Source organism: Lissotriton vulgaris, chromosome 1_1 (assembly GCF_964263255.1).
Source record: "Lissotriton vulgaris chromosome 1_1, aLisVul1.2, whole genome shotgun sequence".
Lineage (NCBI taxonomy): Eukaryota > Metazoa > Chordata > Amphibia > Caudata > Salamandridae > Lissotriton > Lissotriton vulgaris.
Genome location: NC_141685.1, coordinates 993,335,202 through 993,356,532, shown reverse-complemented (window position 1 = coordinate 993,356,532; position 21,331 = coordinate 993,335,202). Strand labels below are relative to the sequence as shown.

At 46.6% G+C, this 21,331-nt stretch overlaps 1 protein-coding gene across 6 annotated transcripts in view; it reads right to left on the bottom strand.

Moving 5' to 3' along the window:
- BRD4 (bromodomain containing 4) overlaps positions 1–21,331 on the bottom strand; it is a 1,320,550-nt gene that overhangs the window by 70,680 nt on the left and 1,228,539 nt on the right. The window lies entirely within an intron of this gene.

Genomic DNA, 21,331 nt, shown 5'->3' with positions numbered 1-21,331 from the left:
ATCACATTATTACAAAAGTATGACGCTAAGCAGCTCCAAATGTTTGGGAGAGATTCTCAGTAGGACTACTTCTCAGTTAAACTGTCTATTTCATATTTTATATCAAACTGCCACTTCTCAACATTACTCTAAAACATATTTAGAGCACGTCCGTTATAAAAATACGTTTTGATAGCAACCGAGATAAGATTGATACTGCATAATTTCATGACAGACTTGTATGGCACACAACCTCTCATTAAATAAATGTACGTGTACTGTAGAAATTACAGTCGGAAATGTTCTGCGCGCAATAATGGAAAAGAATTTACTGCATAATGGAATAACAGCATGCATCTATATTCTGATTTAAATTTTGTAATGCACATGATATTTATCTATCTTTTGTGACGCGAGAAAGAATACTATTTGTCGGGATCATGAGATTTGCGCTTCTCTTTTGCGTTATATCATTTAAGAGAATATAATAGATACTGCAAGATCGCTCTGCAGTTCATGACGCTGTAGGAAGATTTTATGGGCTTCCAGTGACTAGCATAATCACTGCTGTATCTGTTTAAATTACCTACAATGATATTGGTCCTCCGCTTTTGCCATCTGATGGCATCTGCAAGGAAAGGATTATAAATCATAATAGAAAAAATAAAACCAGCATTTGATCAATGCAGAAAACAAATGAGGTTTGCTATTGATGATCCCTTGACAAGGACTTGGCTACAAGTTCCGGAGGCCGATAGCACCCAATTACTGTCAATTGTTGTAAAAAGGGGGATATGGATTCCAGAGTCCTTCATTTTGCCTTAACAAACAACTGACAGTTATTTCTGGCCATTTCTGCTGGTCAATGTCCTTTGAGGACAATTTTCCTCGTCATCTGTGATAAGATGACAGAAAACTGTGAGGTGTTTTTTAAAGTCTCATCTTCTAGAATCTCAACTTTCAGTCAAGGTACTTCCCTTATTGCTTTGGGCATCACTAGTTGCAATGCAGCTTTTTGAATGTCATGGTCTTGAATGACTACGAGTTTATGTTTTCAACTACCACAACCTTTCCTTGTCATCACAATCTCTCCAGATTCTTGGACCTCCCATGAGGTTTTGACAATGAAGACCAGATTGATGAACGAGTGCACAGCACCTTCATTTGCTCATTCTCCATGTTTTTTTCTGAAATGTTACCGAATCGCATGAGGCTTTGTTGTACCCCCTGTCCCAGATAGAAATATATATATATGCTGAGCATTTCAAGGGAACAGGATGTTCTTGATCCAACCTATCTTTCTACAAGTCCTCATCACTGTAACTTCACTGAAACCTAGACTAGTGTACAATGCTATGCACCTTCATACAGCCCACTGATGTTGCTTTACAAAAGATATCCAGTCCAATGTTTTTTCTCTTCCCATTTTCTGATTCTTTTCACTGATACAACTCACAACAGAACACAATGGTGGAAAAAAGATACTGAATGGAGTATGGTACTTACCTTTTAAGCATCTATTAGTAGTGTGTAGTACTGCAGATTCACACACTATGCACTCTCCTGACATTTAGTGCTGGGCTTGGACTCTACAACTTGTTTCTCTCAAAGAAGACGTGAATTTGAGGCTGTCCTCTTCAAGAATGCAAATGTTCAACCGCTCCATGGTATGATTTTTCATTTTCCCCCACCATAATGGCAAGTGAGGATGGTGCTAGCGTACATATTGAAAACAACAAGCATTACATATACAAGACTAAAATATATGTACCTGCTTGTATATACAACATATAATGCAAGAAATCTGACATCTGCGAATGCCTGCCAGGGAGATGGGAGGGTGCATGTAATTCTGCAGCACTACATGCTACAAATAGATGCTTACAAGGTAAGTAACATACTCCATTTGTAGAATGAGTTGGCAGCAGATACACATGCTATGCATAAACTGTGAAGCGGTTTTCCTCTCTTAGTGGCTCTAGGCATCCGATCGTGCCCAAGTCTGAAATAGTGTCTGAAGGAACGTTTGTCCCACAAGAGACTGCTGTCTTACCTGGACAACCACTTAATAGTGTTTAGTAAACATGTGTGGATTCGTCCATAGAGATGCTCTGCAAATTTCAGCTCAAGTAATGTTACCTTAAAAAAGCCATAGATGCACCGTTCTTTTCAGTAGAATATGCACTTCCAATTGTTGGTAAGGGTCTGTTGACTTTGATGTAACATTTGAATACATCCTACTATCCATCTCACAATTCCTGCCTTGGAAATGGAGTTTCCTTTTCTAGGATTTTAGGATGCAACAAATAATTTTTATTTTTTATTTTTAAACCATTTTTATTGTTTTTTGCAGCAAAGAAAACAAATAACAAGCATGTCAATATTGAGCGACACTCCCACATCCCTCCCTCCTAACCCTCCCAGCAAGCAACAAATAATTGTTGTGTGTTTTCCTAAAAGGTTTACTTCTATCAATGTAGTACATTAGTGTCCTTTTAATGTCAAGTGTATTAAGTGCCTTCTCCGACAGTCTCTGTATTTGTGGAAAAGACAGGTAAATCAAAAGTCTGGTTTAGGTGGAAAAGAAAGAAGACCTGTGAAAGAAACCTGGGTTTGTCCTTAGTCATATTTTTGCTTGAAAAACCTGATAATAAGGTTCCTCTGTTGTGAGAGCATGTATTTCAGTAGCCCTTCTAAGAGATAATAGCTACTGGAAAAGCAACTTTCCATGACAGACAATATAATGGGCAGCAACGTAAAGGTTTGAAAGATGTGGATATCAACCTTGTAAGAACAACACTGAGATTGCACGAGGTTACCATTGGCATATGCAGTGGAATTTCTTTATTTAACCCTTCCATAAAAGCCCTAATGACTGGTATATGGAAAAGTGACTGGTGTTTGCAGATATGCCGCAATTGCCACAAGGTGCAATCGTATGGAACTGTATGTTACATGTGATTTTTGTAAATGCAACAAGTAGCATACCATCTATTGTACTGTTGGAGCACAAGGGACTATGTGCTGGGCAATGAGGTAATGGACAAACTGTTTCCACTTAGCTGAGTAACAAGCTCTAGAGGTTGGGCATCTTGCATCCCACAGAATGACCAGATACTCTGGAGGCAATTACAAATATCCAAATTCTACGACTTCAAGAGCCAAATTGCCAGGCTTAGGTTTATTGGGTTGGGATGTCTGACCCTACCTTTGCTGTGAGTTAAGAAGATCTGGGATGCTGGGGAACCTCTCAGGAGGGATGCTGGGGAACCTCTCAGGAGGTACTAGGGACAGCTCCAGGAGCATTGTGTACCAGTGTTGTCGTGCCCAGGTTTGGCCTACTGGGATCATCTTGAGAGATGAATGAGTTTCCTGAAAAGGTAAGGAATGAGTGGGAGAGGCAGAAAAGCGTAGGCAAATATCCCTGACCATTTCATTCAAAGAGCATTGCCCATGGAATGTGGATGTGGTGCCTGGAGGTGAAGGTTTGGCATTTTGCGTTTTTAAGGAAACAAACAGGTCCACATCTGGAGTCCCTCACAGTTGGAAGTAGCAGTGGATGACACGGGGTGGAGTTCCAACTTGTGGTCGTCTTAATGCATTCTGCTTAACTGATCCGCCACTAAATTGTCCACACCTGGGAGACATTCTGTCAAGAGTTGGACATGATGGCGGATAGCTGCATGACAATTTTTTTTTCGCCAATCAAGAAACCTGCATTACATGTGGAACAATTGCTATACAAGATGCCATAATGTCCAGTAGGCACGTGGATATTCGGACTGGCAGGTGAAGATGTGGCAGAAGAAGATCCAGTTTGCTCTGGAGACTGGGAACCCTCTGTGCACTGGGGTATGCTTTGGTTGAGACAGGATTGAGGACCGTTCCCAGATAGGGCTGTATCTGGAGAGGTTGTCAGTGGGACTTGGTGGCACTGATCATGAAACCCAATGTGTGTAACAACTGATAGTAGTTTGTGTGTCCTGCAGGCATTTCTGTCTGCCTGGACTGTATCAGTCAATCGTCCAGATAGGGAAACACATGAATATTGTGTCTTCTCAGATAGACTGGAACAATTGCTAGACATTAGGTAAACACTTGTGGAGCGGTCACCACCACGTACAGCAAATCCTTCAACTAATAATGGCGTCCACTCACCACAAACCTGAGGTAACGGTGATGTGCCGAATGAATTGGTATATAAAAGCAGGAGTTCTTTCAGTCAAGTGCTGTCACAATGTCGCCTTCCTAAAGTAGTGGAATAACATCCTTCCTTGTCACCTTGTGAAAGTGTTTGAACCAAATGTAACAATTGAGAGGCCGTAAGTTTGGCATCGGCCTTAGTGTTCCATACATTTTGGGTATCACAAAGTAGAGGGAATATACCCCTTTGCCTTAGTGACTTTTTGGAGCAGGCTCTATGATGCCTTTTAACAAGAGCGATTTTACCTCCTCTTTGTGAAGGTGGTGAGGGCAAAGGGTCTGTGTGCATTGCAGTATATTTGGGGTGGCGTTGGAAGTAAGTTCTAGGAAATACCCATAGGGAAAGATGAACAGTACCCTCTGGTCTGATGTTATCTCTGGCCACAGCCCCCGACCATTGTTGTGCCTGTGGGGGATGGGTGGGTTCCCAGTTTCCTTTCCTGGAGGTCCTCTACAACGGCCTTTCTGATAACCACCACTGTACCCTCCCCTGTAGTAACTTTTACCTTGCCCTTGCTGGTATGTCTGCTGCTGCTTTTGGTATGATTGGGTACCAGCGGTGGTGGTCTTTGCCACCCCTCTGCCCTGATATCTACAAAAGGACTTTTTTTTTTAAACAGATTTTATTTGTCACAGGTCACATATACTGCATAGCTCCGCAACCCGGAGACTACTGCATACATGTTTATGTTTAGGCGATTTTTATAGCGCGCAAATACCCAGGGGTGTCTCGGCGCTTTAGGTGATCAGATGAGGACAGTTACAGAATTTTTAATGTGGAAACAGCCAAGTTTTCAATTGCTTCCTGAAACTAAGGAGGGTGGGGGAGGTTTTAATGGTAAGGGGAAGGGAATTCCATAATCTAGCTGTGGAAATCACAAAGCAACTGTCGCCCCAGTTGGCTTTCCTGGTGCGTTGGACGTTGAGCAGATAAGCTGAAGATGAACGAAGGGTCCTGGAGTTTACAAGTGGACGGAAAGCATATTTAAGGAACTGAGGGCCAGAGTTGTTGGACGCTTTATAAGCAATACAAAGTGCTTTAAATTTCGTATGGCTCCTTACAGGAAGCCAGTGGAGCTGTCGAATGGAAGATGTGATGGAGGTGTACTTGGGTATGCCCAGTAGGATTCTAGCTGAGGCGTTTTGCACCAATTGAAGCTTGTTTAGGACTTTTTCCTGCGCATTGAGGAGGAGGGCATTACAATTATCAGTCCTTGAAAAAATAAGGGTGCTGATAAGAGTTTTACCTGCCGTTGTGGGGAGGTAAGGGAGAAGCTTCTTGATTTTCTTTAGAATAAAGAAGGAAGTGGAGACTACGGTGTTGACATGATGGTGGAAAAGTAGTCTGTCGTCAAACATGACTCCAAGATTACGAACCTTAGTGACGGGTTCAGGTGGAGCGCCCATCTCGTTAGGCCACCAGAGTAGGGACCAAACGGGTTCGAGTTTCCCAAAAATCATTAACTCCGTCTTGTCGGAGTTTAACTTTAAGCAATTGGCGGACATCCAGGAGCTGATGGCAAGCATTCTCTCCTGGAAGTTCGCTGCCACTGAAAGTCCATCCTGGTGTACTGACAGAACCAGCTGGGTGTCGTCGGCATAAGTAGTGAGACTAATGCCATAAGATTTGATCACCCTCGCTAAGTCCGAAACATAGATATTAAACAAAGTCGGACTTAGCGAGGAACCCTGCGGTACTCCACAAGAAAGGGAAAAAGTGGGAGAAAAGAAGGAGCCTAATTTTACCGCTTGGGAGCGATTGGCAAGAAACGAAGCGAGAAGGTCTTTGGCCTTATGCTGGATACCAATCGCTGAGACACGGTCGATCAGAGTGGCATGATCGACCGTGTCGAAGGCCGCGGACAAGTCAAGCAGTATTAAAACTGCTGCACCGCCTCTATCCAGAGTCATTCTGATTTCATCAGCCGATTTTATTAGGGCCATCAATGGATCAACAATAATGCAGTTGACTTTTTATAACAAAAACTAACCCCCCACCCACCCTCCCCCCGATTGAGTGTATGCCACCACAGCCAAAGGTTTACATTTCCAAAGCAGCACACGGAGTCCATCCAACACCCTGCAAATCCCAGAATTCATCCGCCAATCAGACAGGCACGAGAGCGGCCTCCTCCAGCAGCGGGCCGCCCATCTTTTCCAAATCTTAAAATGTTTACGGGGGCATCCCCTGGCAATAAAGATCGGTAGCTCAAACCCCATGCAAAAGTCCATCCCAGACCTCCATGCAGCCAGGGGTGGAGACCGGGGCGCCTTCCAAGCCCTAGCTATATCCCTCTTTGCCAGTGTGAAACCTAGCAGCAACAAATGACGTTTATATCTTTTGCCCCTGATACCCTCCATCACATGCAGCAAGGCCAATCGCAGTGTGTGTGGAAGCTCCCATGCCAATACCTGCGACAGACAGGAGAACACCCCCTCCAAAATCTATGCAGCACAAGGCAGCCCCAGACTGTATGTATAAGTGTGCCCTCGTTTGTCCCACAACGGAGACACTCGGGGAGCCGATCATTCCTGCCCTGCACAGTCGCACTCTGGTGAAATATACACGATGTAAGTATTTGAATTGTGTATAAACAAAAGGAGAGAGTGAGGGATTTTTTCACATGTGTGAAAGGAAAGTACTCCCAGTCCCCTAGACTTAAATATAGAAATAACAAAAGAGGAGTATCACCACAAGGACCTTAAAAAAGGTTCTGAACGGGATGTCAATGAAAAAAGGAATATTATCCTTTTATTAAAAACCCCTCACTACCAACCTGGTTGGTGACATGCTTCATCATCGGGGTTCCACCCTGACGGCCGAGTGCCATCAGGGTGTGTTGCGACACCTGAACTACAGTGGAGTTGGTTTTTTTGAGTGAATAGTGCAAAAAGTGGTGTTAAAAATTGTTCTGGTATGACTATTTGAAAACAACTTTATTCATAGGCTACAGGACAATATTAAAAACAGTGAGAAGATACTGATGGGTGATTATGACCGTGAGTATCTATGTGAATGGTCTACATGTTTCAACCTGTAAACGGTAAATCCCAGGTTTTCATCAGGACCAGAAAAAGGAAAATGGGTAGTCTACACACACTAACGTGCATCCAGTCCTAGATTCCTGTAGCCTAGTTGCAAAAATCGGCAGTAGGCATTAACTCAAACCTAAAATAGGCGAGGAAAAAGCAAGACCTGTGGGAGGAACAAAGGAAAAACAGTCACAAACAAACAAATTACGTGCCTGTAACGTAGTGTCGACTCTCCTATGTCTGCATGCTTCATGCGAATCCATTTCTGAACATACAACAAATATATAGTATGCTTAAAGCGAATACGTGCTTGTATTTCGTTGGAATGGTGCTGGTTCGTCGTATATAAAATGCTGATTGGTGCTATATTATAGCCCCCTTTGGCTCACTCAGACACACTGATCAATAATGGTGTGTGTGAGAAGGTGGCCTGATATGCAGTGCTCACTATTCTAGTGAACACTATGTATCAGTCCAGCAACCCTTATTGATGATTGGTGTTAAGTCAACCTTATAGACCAGCTATCCTAGTAGCATGGATACGAGCAGTCTAAGGCTAAAGACTCGAGAGGGCGTGTTAAGCCAGCTGTTTACCACACATATACCCCTTGAATACCCAGTGAAAGGACACCACACAAGTGTTATGAAAATAAACAGTTATTTATTAAGAATCACAACAGCCCTGTACTCTTTATGAGGACAGGGTACTAAGCACAAACCAAAACTCTTACAAAAATACTTAAGTTAGCACAGTATATACAAATGCCCGAGGGGCACGGAAAACCATATACTCAGAAAGTGGAATGCGAAATTACTAGCAGGTAAGTACAGTACTAATAGCCTTTGGAATCGCTAGGACTTGACTATAGAATCGTTAGATTACTTCTAGGAGACCCAGGGGACTCGGGTGCAGAGTGTGCACTCTCACGCGTGATGCGGGACAAAGTCTATGGTAGCTAGGAATTGCAAAGTTAGTGTTCTCGGGCGAACCCGACCTGGTAGGAGGAAAACGAAAGTGGATTCTGACCCTTGGATAGTGAGGCTATGCTGGGGCACCGGAATGCCGAAGTTACCTAGCCCAGGGGCTGCAGCTGCATAGGACTCAAAGGACGTCGGGAATCCTCGTAGACGGACCAGGAGCCTGGAAGAAAGAAGTTGCTGGCAGGCGACCAGTGAAGAAAGTTCGATGGATCCAAGCCTGGATCGATGGAAGATGACACCTGAAAGCAGAGGGGACCAAGTTCGAGACTACTAGCCAGTAGTCAGTGGGCACCAGGAGGGCACCGGATGGTAGCCACCTCGACAAGGTGAGTGGGTGACGCTGTGACCGCAGATCTCACGGACCAGGAGGCGTTGTCGGCGACCAGGATGGAGGAGCGATCTGTCCCACGATGGATGAAGCTGTCGGCGTCGCTGGACCCAGGATTGGGCAACAAAGCCTTGGCAAATTCAAGCCCACGCGGTGGACCTAAAATGGCGTCTGGAGTGGACCAGGAGGGTCCGGGGTGCCTCTCTTGAAGAAGGAAGCAAGGGCCAGTCTGGAGCAACCAGACCAGCAGCAGTGATGTCGTCGGGCGTCGTGAAGAAGGCCACAAGCCAGCCGGCTAGTAGCCACACAGCGCGGTGAGCACGCAAAAGCAGAAGGGCCCCACGCAGATCGTGGAGATGCTGGAGGGCTGATCTTCGGGGCTGGAGCTGCTCAGGGTTGGGGCTTCTCGGACCCCAAAGCACTCACCAGTGGAAGACTCGGTGGGCTTGTTACAAAGAAGTCGTGCAGTCTTGGCGATCGTCGGTCCCTCGAGGTCTCGTCGCACTCACGGTTCTCAGCTTTGCTGTAGAGGTGAGTAGAGGTCAGAGGTGCCAGGGAAGCCGGGTCTCGTCGAGCTGGGTCGACGGATTCGTGATGAAGGACTTGCAGCAGACCGCAGTGTTCTTAGGATGGTGCCCGCTTGATGCAGGGTGACTACTCCTTAGCCACAAGGGAGAATCTTGAAGAAGAAATCTTGATGTCCTTTCGCAGAAAGTCGTGTCTTGATTCCAAAGATGATCTAATTTGAACAGGGGGCCCGCTCCCATCTTTATACTAAAAAAAGGGGGCTGACCCGGTGACTAGGTCCTGCCTATGGGTGGGACTAGGAGGGGGGTGGTTACACCCCTCTGCCATGCCGGACTTCCCCCAGGCCAGGGGCTGGTGTGCCCCTGGAACTGGTTCTGACCGGCCTATGCGTAGTGAGCACCGGGGTGCCACTCAGCAGTCACCTTCCTGTAAAGCCCTGCCTACCCAGGATACACAAAACCATGTCTGGGACGGTGCTAGCACCGCCCCGGACAGGAAACCCTTTGTCCAAGCCTCCCTCGCTGGAAGGACTCCCAGCAGCAGGAGGTCAGACTCGTGTCTGTGGTGGCAGCATCCATTTTGTGGAGCTGAGGCTTCAGTTAACTTTAACCGGGGTTCACAGTTACATACATGTCGTGTCCCTCTAGAAGGGTGGAATGCTAACCCCGTCGCCAGAATTGGCGAGGGGTTAGTATTCCAATTCGTATGACACCTTACTCGACATGTTTTGATAAAGCAATACCAAAGTTAGCATTTAACCGCGAGGATTATAATGCACTTAAGAGTATATGGTATGCGATATCATGGAACAGCTATTAGGATTTGGTTCCGCAAGCTGCAGACAGGCTAAGCTCATACCAGAGCACCATCTCACACGATTCCAAGCACTCTGCCTTCAGGATTGTCAAGGCCTGCCATAGGAGTGACTGATAGGAATCTGTGTGTCCACTTTAGGGTTAGGTATAGGTATACTACACCTACAGCAAAGGGTGATTACACGACTTTGCCCCAGCTGTCATGCAGCCAGTTGTGTCAAATTTAGGAGGCCAGCCAGGGGTGGCATAATACATGCTGCAGCCCCTGGCAGCCCCGGGTACACCTATGCCCTGAGTTACAGGGTCTGATAAGGTGGTCCAGTACCAATTGGAAATGTACCTAGGGTACATGGAATCCATTTTAAAGAGAGAGCAGTAGGCCTGGGGTCCTGATTGGCAGGATCCCAGGTCAACTATGTCAAAAACCAGCTAAAACACAGGGCAAAAAGTTGGGGGCAACCATAGTCAGGAGGTACCTTCCTACAGTGTGCATGGTGGTAGTAATCATGATTAAGTAGGTCACTCGCACTCCAATTACTGGCTGGGTGACTTATCAAAACTCACAAACATTATCGTGAGCTGAACATAAATGCATGCATTTAGAATTATAACACAAAACAAACACACAAATTGTCACGGGTAGAGATCTTACTCCTATTGCGGGTCACAAATGCTTCGTGGGGGCAGAGGGAAGGCTCGCTCAGCGAAGAAACATACTCTGTGGTAAATAACGAATAGTTTCTTACCTGTCGGTGTAGTTTTGCAGCTTGATGATCTTTCTGGATTCACTATGCTGTGCATTATTTCGCGGTCTTGTGGTTGGGTCCGGATTCGTAGTCTTTTCTTTGTTTTTTTTTCGTTTTTTCGTAGCCCAGGTGGGCGTCGACGTCCCACCTTTGGTGTATTTTCGGTGACGTCGGCACGCTTCCTGCGGAAGCTCCCACTCCTGGGCGCCATCTTCGGATTCTTTTTTCTCGTGTTCGTCTTGTTACCGAAGTTATGGGAATGTTCAACTAAAGTTTTTTCACCGCTTTAACCTTGAAGGCTTCTTTTCCAAGTAGTATCTTTGTTTCAACCACCTTATCTCTCCAGCCTCATCTTTCTGGCGGAGGTGGGTGGTTTCGCTAGTGAATCCAGAAAGATCATCAAGCTGCAAAACTACACCGACAGGTAAGAAACTATTTGTTTTGCAGCGTGAATCTTTCTGGATTCACTATGCTGTGCATAGACTTTGTAGCAGTTTCTCATTTTTGTGGCGGCTGGGTGGACGATGAGCGTTGGTTATTGAATATGTGTTGAAGCACCCTTTGTCCGACTTGTGCTTCCTTGTTCATCTGTATATCCACACAGTAGTGCTTCGTGAACGTGTGCACAGAAGCCCATGTTGCGGCCAGGCATATGTCCTGAATTGGTGTGTTAGCTAGGAAAGCTATTGTAGATCCTTTTTTCCTGGTAGAGTGGGCACGTGTCCCCTCTGTTAGTTCCTGCCCTGCCTGCTTGTGGCAGAACTGTATTGTTTGGGCGGTCCATCGCACAATTGTTCCTTTCGTTACTGGTTTCCCCATGAAACTGTTAGCGAAGCGCATAAAGAACTGCTTTGTTTTCCTGTGTCCCTTCGTTCTCTCAATGTAGTGCATGTCTGTCCTTCTGGCGTCCAGAGTGTGCAATGCCCTTTCAGCTCTTGTTGCCGTTTTCTGGAAGAAATTCGGTATCTGTATAGTTTGATTCAAATGGAACATTGACACCACCTTTGGCATGAAGTGTGGGTCAGTTCTCATCACCACCCTATCGCTGTGTATCTGTATGTAGGGTTCCTGTAGGGTTAGTGCCTGCAGTTCGCTCACTCTGCGCAATGAAGTGATTGCTACCAGGAAAGCTGTTTTCATGGTCAGCATTTTTAGGGAGGCCTTGTGAATCGGTTCGAAAGGTTCCTTCATGAGTTCCGTTAGGACTAGGTTAAGGTTCCATGCAGGTGGTGGCACCCTCTTTGGCGGTGCGATCCTCTTTGCTCCCTCCAGGAATCTCTTAACGACCTGTGATGTGAAGAAACTCTTGCACGCTTCTCCTCTCGTGTAAGTGACTATCGCTGCCAAGTGAACTCTCAGTGAGGATGAGCTCAGATTTTTGTCGAGCAGGTGTGTGAAGTTCTTTAGCACTGTTGAGTCCTTTTTCATCTTATTGTGTAGCTTTTCCCTCCTGCACCACAGTGTAAATCTCTTCCATTTTGCTACGTAGAACGTCCGTGTGCTGGGTCTTCGTGCCTCCCGAAGTACCCTCAGGATGCTTTCTGGCAGTTTCAAATGCGCAAACTCTATGTCCTCAGGAGCCACGCTACGAGGCTTAGGCTCTCTGGCTCTGGGTGCAGCACTTCTCCGTTTTGCATGGAGGGTAGGTACTTTCTTCTCCCGAATCTGTGGGGTACACTCTGTCATCTCCATGATCTGCGAGTACCATGTCTGCCTGGCCCACTGTGGTGCCACCAGTATCAGGGTCATGTTGCTCGCTCTGCACTTGCTGAGTACCTTGTGTATCAGCGGTATCGGGGGAAAAGCGTAAGCAAATGTCCTGGATCAGTCGATCCATAGGGCATTCCCCAGGGAGCCCTCCCCGGGCTGTCTGGATGCGAAGTTTTGGCATTTTGCATTCTTGCGTGTTGCAAATAGGTCTACAGACAGTGTCCCCCACCTGTCGAAGAGCCTTCTTGTCTCTTGTGCATTGAGTTCCCACTCGTGCGATTCCGATGTCTGTCTGCTGAGCCAGTCTGCTTCTACATTGTCCTTTCCTGGTAGATGTATGGCTAGCAGGTCTATCTTGCGTGGGATGGCCCATCTCCATATCTCCTGCGCTAGTTTCGAAAGCGGGGTTGATTGTGTCCCCCCCTGCTTGTTGATGTAAAACATCGCTGTTGTGTTGTCTGTCTAGATCAACACTCTCTGGTTGTACAGTTTTGTTTGGAAGGCCTTTATGGCTAGGAAAACGGTCTTCAATTCCAGGTAATTGATGTGTCTGACCGCATCTGCTGGTGTCCACAGGCCTCTTACTACTTTTTTTTTTTTGAAGTTCAAAAAAAGCTTCATTAGCGTGCATATATAAAGATACAGCCATACGCCTACAACCCTGGGGCCGGCGGCATACATTAGTCCAACATTGTCTTAAGTAACACAGCCTTATAGCAGACATCCCAAGGTTCCAGCGGCACATGTAGGGCAAGCATAATGGCTACGTCCTTTATGGCTCGGTTATCAAGTGGCAGTCAGTGTTCGAGAACTTCTCTTTCATGATATCAAATAAACGAAACATCAATGAGAATGCAACTCAAATAACAATGCCAGTACATTTCTGCATTCTTCATCCATAAGTGCATGTCATGGTTAATGGAACGATTTGCGTCATCAAGACACATCTTATAGAGCATATCAGTGTGTAAACATGTATAAATGGGAGTATCGTTATCGTGGCTTGAGAATCCTAACATCTTAGGACATCGTGTCTACGTTACGGTTTTGCAGGAAATCCGTCAAGTAGCTCCAATAATCCTTAGGGCGTGATTTGTCCGGCAATTCTTCTTCATAGGTGAGTAGTCTATCTTTGCAATAAGCCATGTCTTTCAGCCACTGCTTAAGATTCGGCGCTAGTTTGCCCTCCCAGCACTTTGAAACCTGCCTTTTGGCGATCAAGAGGGCCACAGCACAGAACTTACGCCTCCCAGCTTTTACTTTGAGACTAACCCCAACAAGCACACCTTCATTGAACAGCCAATGTCTACCCCCACCATGTCACTTAGGGCACTTGTTACTTTCTGTGAGAAGTTGGCCTGATATGCAGTGCTCACTATTCTAGTGATCACTATGTATCAGTCCAAACGACCCTTATTGATGATTGGTTGTAAGTCAACCTTATAGACCAGCTATCCTAGTAGCATGGACAAGAGCAGTCTTTAGGCTAAACTCTAGAGGGCGTGTTAAGCCAGCTGTTTTACCATCACATATACCCCTTGAACACCAAGTGAAAGGACACCACACAAGTTGTTATGAAAATAAACAGATATTTATTTATAACAAACAGCACTGGACTCTTTATGAGGACAGGGCGCTAAGCACAATACAAAACTCTTGAAGAAATACTGAAAGTCGCACAATTTACACAAATGCCCGAGGGGCACGAAAAACCATATACTATGGAAGTGGAATGCGAAATTACTAGCAGGTAAGTACTACTCTCAGAGACTTTAGAAACGCTAGGCCTACAATGCTGAACCCTTAGATTAGAAGCAGGAGGCCCAGGGACGTCGTGTGCAGAGTGGAAACTCTCACACGTAATGCGGGACAAAGTCTATGGATACTAGTAAATGCAAAAGTTAGTGTTCTCTGGCGAACCCGACTAGGTAGGTCAAAAACGAAAGTGGATCTAGACACTTAGAGAGTTGGACTACGCTGGAGCACCGTGGAACTCGGTTTACCTAGCCCAGGGTCTGCGGCAGCATAGGGTTCAAGTGTCGTCGGGTTTCTTCGTTGACGAACCAGGAGCCTGAAAGAAGAAGTTGCTGGCAGGCGACCAGTGAAGATGGTTGATGTGATCCAAGCCTGGATCGGTGATGGAGACGACCTGTAAGCAGAGGGGACCGAGTTCTGAATCACTAGCCAGTGATTAGATGGGCACCAGGATGGCACCGGATGAAGTCACCTTGAGCAGGTGAGTGGGCGACGCTGGGCTCTGCAGTTTCTCAGACCAGGAGGCGTTGTCGGCGACCAGGATGGAGGTGCGAGCTGTCCCACAAAGGTATCTGCTGTCGGCAATGCTAGACCCAGGATTGGGGCAACAACTCTTGGCAAATGCAAGCCCACGCGGTGGACTCAAAATGGCGTCTGGAGTGGACCAGGAGGGTCCGGGGTGCTCCTCTGTTGGAGGGGAGCAAGGGCCAGTCTGGAGCAACCAGACCAGCGATGGAAGTGTCATAGTTTGTCGTCAAGAGGGCTACAAGCCAGCAGGCAAGTGGCCGGACAACGCGGTGAGCAGCAAAGAGCAGAAGGGCCCCACGCAGATCTCGTGGATGCTGGGGGGCTGGACTTCGGTGCTGGGGCTGCTCAGGGGTAGGGCTTCTCAAACCCCAAAGCACTCATTCGAGGATCCCTCGGCGGTCGTGCTGGATAAGCGTAGTGCAGTTCTGAAGATGGCCGGTCCCTCGAGGTCTCGTCACACCCACGAATCTCAGCTGGGCTGATGATGCAGGTAGAGGTCAGAGGTGCCAGGGAAGCCGGGTCTCGTCGTGCTGGTCGGTCTGGTTCCGGAGGAAGGACGTGCAGCAAACCGCAGGTTACTTAGTTGGTGCCCGCTGATGCAGGGTGAATACTCCTTAGTCACAAGGGAGAAATCTTAAGAAGAAGTCTTGAGTTCCTTTGGTAGAAAGTAGTTTCAGGATTCAAAGATGATCTAATTTGGAAGGGTCCCCGCTCCAACCTTTATACTAAAGAAAGGGGCTGGTACGCGACTAGGTCCTGCCCATGGGTGGGACCAGGAAGGGGGGTGGTTACACCCCTCTCCCATGCCGGACTTTCCCCAGCTCAGGGGCTGGTGTGCCCCTGGAACTGGTTCAAGCCGGCCTATGCATAGTGAGCACCGGGGTGCCACTTGCAGTCACCTTCCTATTCAGCCCTGCCTACCCAGGATACACAAAACCCTGTCTGGGATGGTGCTAGCACCGCCCCGGACAGGAAACCCTTTGTCCAAGCTCTCCTCGCTGGAAGGACTCCCAGCAGCAGGAGGTCAAACTTGTGTCTGTGGTGGCAGCATCCATTTTGTGATGCTGAGGCTCGAGTTAACTTTAACCGGGGTTCACAGTTACACACATGTTGTGTCCCTCTAGAAGGGTGGAATGCTAACCCCGTCGCCAGAATTGGCGAGGGGTTAGTATTCCAATTCGTATGACACCTTACTCGACATGTTTTGATAAAGCGATACCAGAGTTGGCATATAACCGTGAGGATTATAATGCACTTAAGAGTATATGGTATGCGTTATCATGGAACAGCTATTAAGACTTGGTTCCGCAAGCTGCAAACGGGCTCAGCTCATGCCAGAGCACCATCTCACATGATTCCAAGCACTCTGCCTTCAGGATTGTTAAGGCCTGCCATAGGAGTGACTGATAGGAATACAAGTGTCCATTTTAGGGTTAGATATAGGTATACTATATCTAAAGCAAAGGGTGATTACACCACCTTGCCCCAGCTGTCGTGCAGCCAGTTGTGTCAGATTTAGATGGCCAGCCAGCGGTGGCATAATACATGCTGCAGCCCCTGGTAGGCCCTGGGTACACCTATGCCCTAAGTTACAGGGTCTGATAAGGTGGCCCAGTACCAATTGGTAAATGCACCTAAGGTACACGTGTCAATTTAGTGAGAGAACAGCTAGGCTGTGGGTCTGATTAGCAGGCCCACAACCAGGGAAGTCGTAAACCAGTGAAGCAAAAAGCAAAAATCTGGGGTGATCATAGGATTGCAGACCCTACTCTCCTACACTTTCACCCAATAGTCAAGTATTTTTTCGCAGTGGCATGCTAAGAGTGCGAAGTCAGCTTCCTGTGTCCTACATCTTTTTCAAATAGCGTCCTCCCACAACCCATACTTATGCAGTCTGAGCCGAGAATGATATGTTTGATGCAGATATTTTTAGTGTGTGATTCGCAAATTACCGTTTGGTGTTAGCAATCTGAGGAGTGTGCACGCAGCATACCATTCCTTCTCAGTTAGCACCTCTGGCAGGATCTCATTCCAACGTTGCATCGCTTTGTGTGAATTGTATGGGATTTCATTCTGAGCCGCCGTATACAATCTCGATACTAAATGTGACGTGTTCGCTGACGTTAAAATTAATTGTAGGGTATGTAGGCTAGGCGGTTCTGTTGGGTAATTTGGGTAGAAATCCCGGATTGCCCTTTGCAGTCTATAATAAGTGAAGCGAAACATCATGGCAGGGTTACTAATGTAGGAGAAGTCATCTGGCTGACTAAAGGATCCGTCACAGTATAAATCCCCAAATGTGTCTACCCCAATCTGCCTTGGGAGATCCATACCCACTTTTTCAGTGGTCACAGAGATCTCGGGGTGGTGGTGAAGGGGGAGCTCGGGTGCATACAAAGGTAGCTTATGTGCCAGCCGTCCCAATGTACACCATGCATGCGTTGTTGCGTCTATAGTGTTAATATCCGCAGAGTGCAATGGGGGTCGTTTGTGTGTGATGATTGCCGTCAGAGGTATCGGGAAGGCATCTCCCTCCTCGAGTGCTGTATGTGTGAGGTAGGGGGTGGGATGATACCAATGCACAGCATACTGTGCTTGTGCGCATATATAGTAAAGGAAGAAGTCAGGGACACCGAAGCCTCCCTTCTCATAGGGCAACGTCAGTGTGCGCAATTCAATGCGTGCTTGTTTACCCGCCCAGATTAGTTTCAATACTAAGGAAGTTATGTGTTTGAAGACCGCTTTTGGTGGTGGAATCGGAATGTTATTGAATAAATATAGGAACGTAGGGAGGATGTTCATCTTTACAATGGCAATGCGGTAAGCCAGTGACAATGGAAGCTGTATCCATCTGCTGTCCTTCTCCTCCAGCTTAGCGAGCACTTGGCCATAGTTGGTGCGTATAACCTCCTCAGGGTCTTGGCTGTACCAAATCCCTCAATATCTAGTGGGGTCCGTTTGCCAATCTAGAGGGAAGTCAGGGACATGTGGAGCTGTAGAATCGGTGAGGGGAATAATTAACGATTTGTCCTATTTAATCTGTAATCCTGAGTGATGACCGAATTTGACATATTCCCTCAGTAGTGGGCTTAGGGTTTGTTCGGGGTCGCGTACATATAAAAGCATATCATCAGCATATAGTGAGATGTGCAACGGACGACCGGGGAAGTGCAGAGCCGAGTGGTTGTGCTTCTGCCGAATGATGCATGCCAGAGGCTCAAGGGGAAGGGCAAAGAGCAGCGGGGATAACGGGCAGCCCTGCCTGGTGCCCCTTGCTATGTGGAAGGGCTCGGAGATATAGCCATTTACATGGACCCTTGCTGTCGGATTGGTGTACAACAGTGTTATCCATGTTACGAACCTAATAGGGAACCCCATTCGGCGTAGTATTGTTTGTAGATAGGACCATTCAATCGTGTTGAATGCTTTGGCAGCATCAAGCATCACTGCCGCCGCTTTGGTGTTTGGATCGAGATAGTGGGAAAGTGCAAATAGAGTTCTCGTGTTGTGTGATGTAGCTCTTGTTGGTATGAACTCTGCCTGGTCAGGTAAGATCAAATATGTCATCAGTGGCTGTAATCTAGTTGCTAAGAGTTTGGCCAGTATCTTCGAATCTACGTTAAGTAGGGATAGGGGCCTGTATGACTCGCACATCTCCGGATCTTTACCTGGTTTGAGGAGTGTGAACAGAACTGCTTCGCACAGTGAAGGGGTAATACTGCTTGATCAAATGCGGCTCCATACATGGCAACTAGATTAGGGGATAAGAGGTCCACATATGTCTTGTAGAACTCACAAGTGTACCCATCGGGGCCCGGCGCTTTTCCGTTAGGGAGGGATTGGATGATCTCAGTCACCTCTTCCACTGTTATAGGTTGTGATAAATATTCCCTTTGGTGATCAGATAACCACGCAATGGCAATATCCTGTAAAAATCTAAAGGTTTCCTGCTGTGGCGCCGTATGTTGAGATTGATAGAGGGTTGTGTAATTATGTACGAAACTGCGTAAGATTCCCTCAGGCCGTGAGTGTAGTGTGCCTGCCTCGTCTCGCACTTGTAGTACAGTTTGAGGACTCCTCCCTTCACATATCTTCCGTGCCAGTACCCTCCCAGGCCTCCCTCCCTCTCCAAATTGTCTAGCCAGTGGCCTTTTGGTGACATATTTCAGTTCATCCTCCGCATATATTTGATGTTCAGTGTATAACTGCCTGATCTCACCCAACAACTCAACATTGTTAGTACGGTCATATTCTGATTCCAATTCCTTCATTCTGTTTTCAAGTTTAGTTATTTGATCCCTTATATCCCTTAGGATCCCTATCGTTGTGCTCATGCATTCCCCTCTCAATGTGGCCTTGAACGCCTCCCAGAGTGGGGACTCAGGGGAGTCGACATTCGGGCCATATACATTTACCAAGGTTACATTCTGCCCTCGAAGCATACCAGAAACAATCACGTATCTACCTTGTGTGTCCACAATTGTACGGTCAATATTGTAGTTGACCCCTTTCCTGATCAAAATCATAACTCCCCTCGAATAAGAGGAGTAATCAGCAGAGTATCTAGATTCCGCCCACCTTGCCCCGATGTTCCTGCCCGAGTGTGGGGCAATATGCGTTTCCTGCAACAGTGCAATAGCCACATGATTCCTATCTAGGCCAGCGAAAATTTGTCTAATTTTTTGGGGATTGGTGAATCCCCTCACATTCCACGTTAAAAGGTTTAACTTATCTTTACTCGATGTACCTGTTCCCAGTAATCATATACAGTTGGCTACAGTTTGGCTTGGTAACTCGTAACATAGTTCGGTTCAGTTTAGTGCTTGTAGACTTTGTCTCACGTGTACTCGGCACAGTATGGAGGTCAGCAATGCATCTTAAGTGTCCTGGCAATTTCATGTAAACTAAATCCCAACTAACCCTAATCCCACCCACTCCAGCATCCCAAATTTGCCGAAGCCATAATTCCCACAGAACAGCAACAAGCATTTACAATGCAACGGTTTCGCCTTTGGAAAAGTTAGAGCTATTGGCATTGTAAATGACAACATTTGTATTTATGTGTTGGTTTTGAAAACAGATAAATAAATGGCATTGTCATTTACATTGCCATTAGCTTATTCTCTCGCAAATGTAAGACCGATTGTACCCTACGGACGAGCTCAGCAGACAGCAATTACTACCACACACACACACACACACACACCCAGAGCCACACACACACACACCCAGAGCCAGCCACACACACCCAGAGCCAGCCACACACACCCAGAGCCAGCCACACCCAGAGCCAGCCACACACTGGAGCAGTCACACACAAATACTCTGGAGCAGTCACATACACACACTCTGGAGCAGTCACATACACACACACACTCTGGAGCAGTCACATACACACACACCCTGGAGCAGTCACATACACACACACCCTGGAGCAGTCACATACACACACACTCTGGAGCAGTCACATGCACACACACACACTGGAGCAGTGACGCACGCACACACTCTGGAGCAGTCACATACACACACACACTGGAGCAGTCACACACACACACACACTGGAGCAGTCACACACACACACTCGGGATCAGTCACATGCACACACACACTGGAGCAGTCACACACGCACACATTCTGGAGCAGTCACATACACACACACATACACACATACACACACTGGAGCAGTCACACACACTGGAGCAGTCACACACACACTCTGGAGCAGTCACATACACACACACACACACTGGAGCAGTCATACACACACATACTGGAGCAGTCACATACACACACACTGGAGCAGTCACACACACGCCCACTGCTCCCTTTAACCACTACTGTGCATATATACAATCATGTCCACAACTGATTAACAAATCAGGCTTCAACTTCTAGATACTACATCTTACAGGCCAACAAAACTTTATAAATAACTAGACCAAAGAACTCTTAGTAATCTACAAAGAGTTCTTCCTCTCCCTCCACCATTCTTCGTGTGGTTTAAACTATACTACTTTGTACCTATCTACCTTCATTTTGTTTTGTGGCATAATCAACACTTGGCACAAATACCTCCCCTACTGAATTCACCAGTTTAAAACTGACATATGCAAGCCCTCATGCACATCTTCATCAACACTATTGTGACCATGTGTTCCCTAAACATTTTCAAGCTGCAGAGGTCCATATCAGAAAGAGTCTCTCTGCCCAACTGAATACCAATATCAGGCCTGGCCTCGGGTGTGAAGTTATTGAAAATGTGTCAAAAGCACCTTTCCCTGCTCACTTAACACAGAACCTTTTCAAATGCGACTTTCTGTCGCTTGACTGGAAAGATCTTCTTTTCTTATCTAGCCACAAAACACTCAAACGTCATTTCACCCCAATTGCACTAAATCTCTAAACAGGTGTCTTTTTTATTAACAACAACAACATGTTTCGTCTATCCATTTTTAAAAAGATTTCAGCAGATGTATTGTCTATAAAACCAGTGAGTGCCAGGGTACTCCACGGTAAAGGTGTAGCTCCAGAAAAATACAAATAAATAAAGACATCGCCTTACTTAAAACCAATTCAGAATTGCCTAAACTGTCGTGCAAAGTGGCAGTCATTTTAGGGACTGTGACTTACTTTTCATTGACGGCCTTGAACGACAGAAAGAAACAGACATCAAAGAAACATAGAAGGGGGCAGGGGGAGACGGGGGGGGGGGGGCGTCAGAG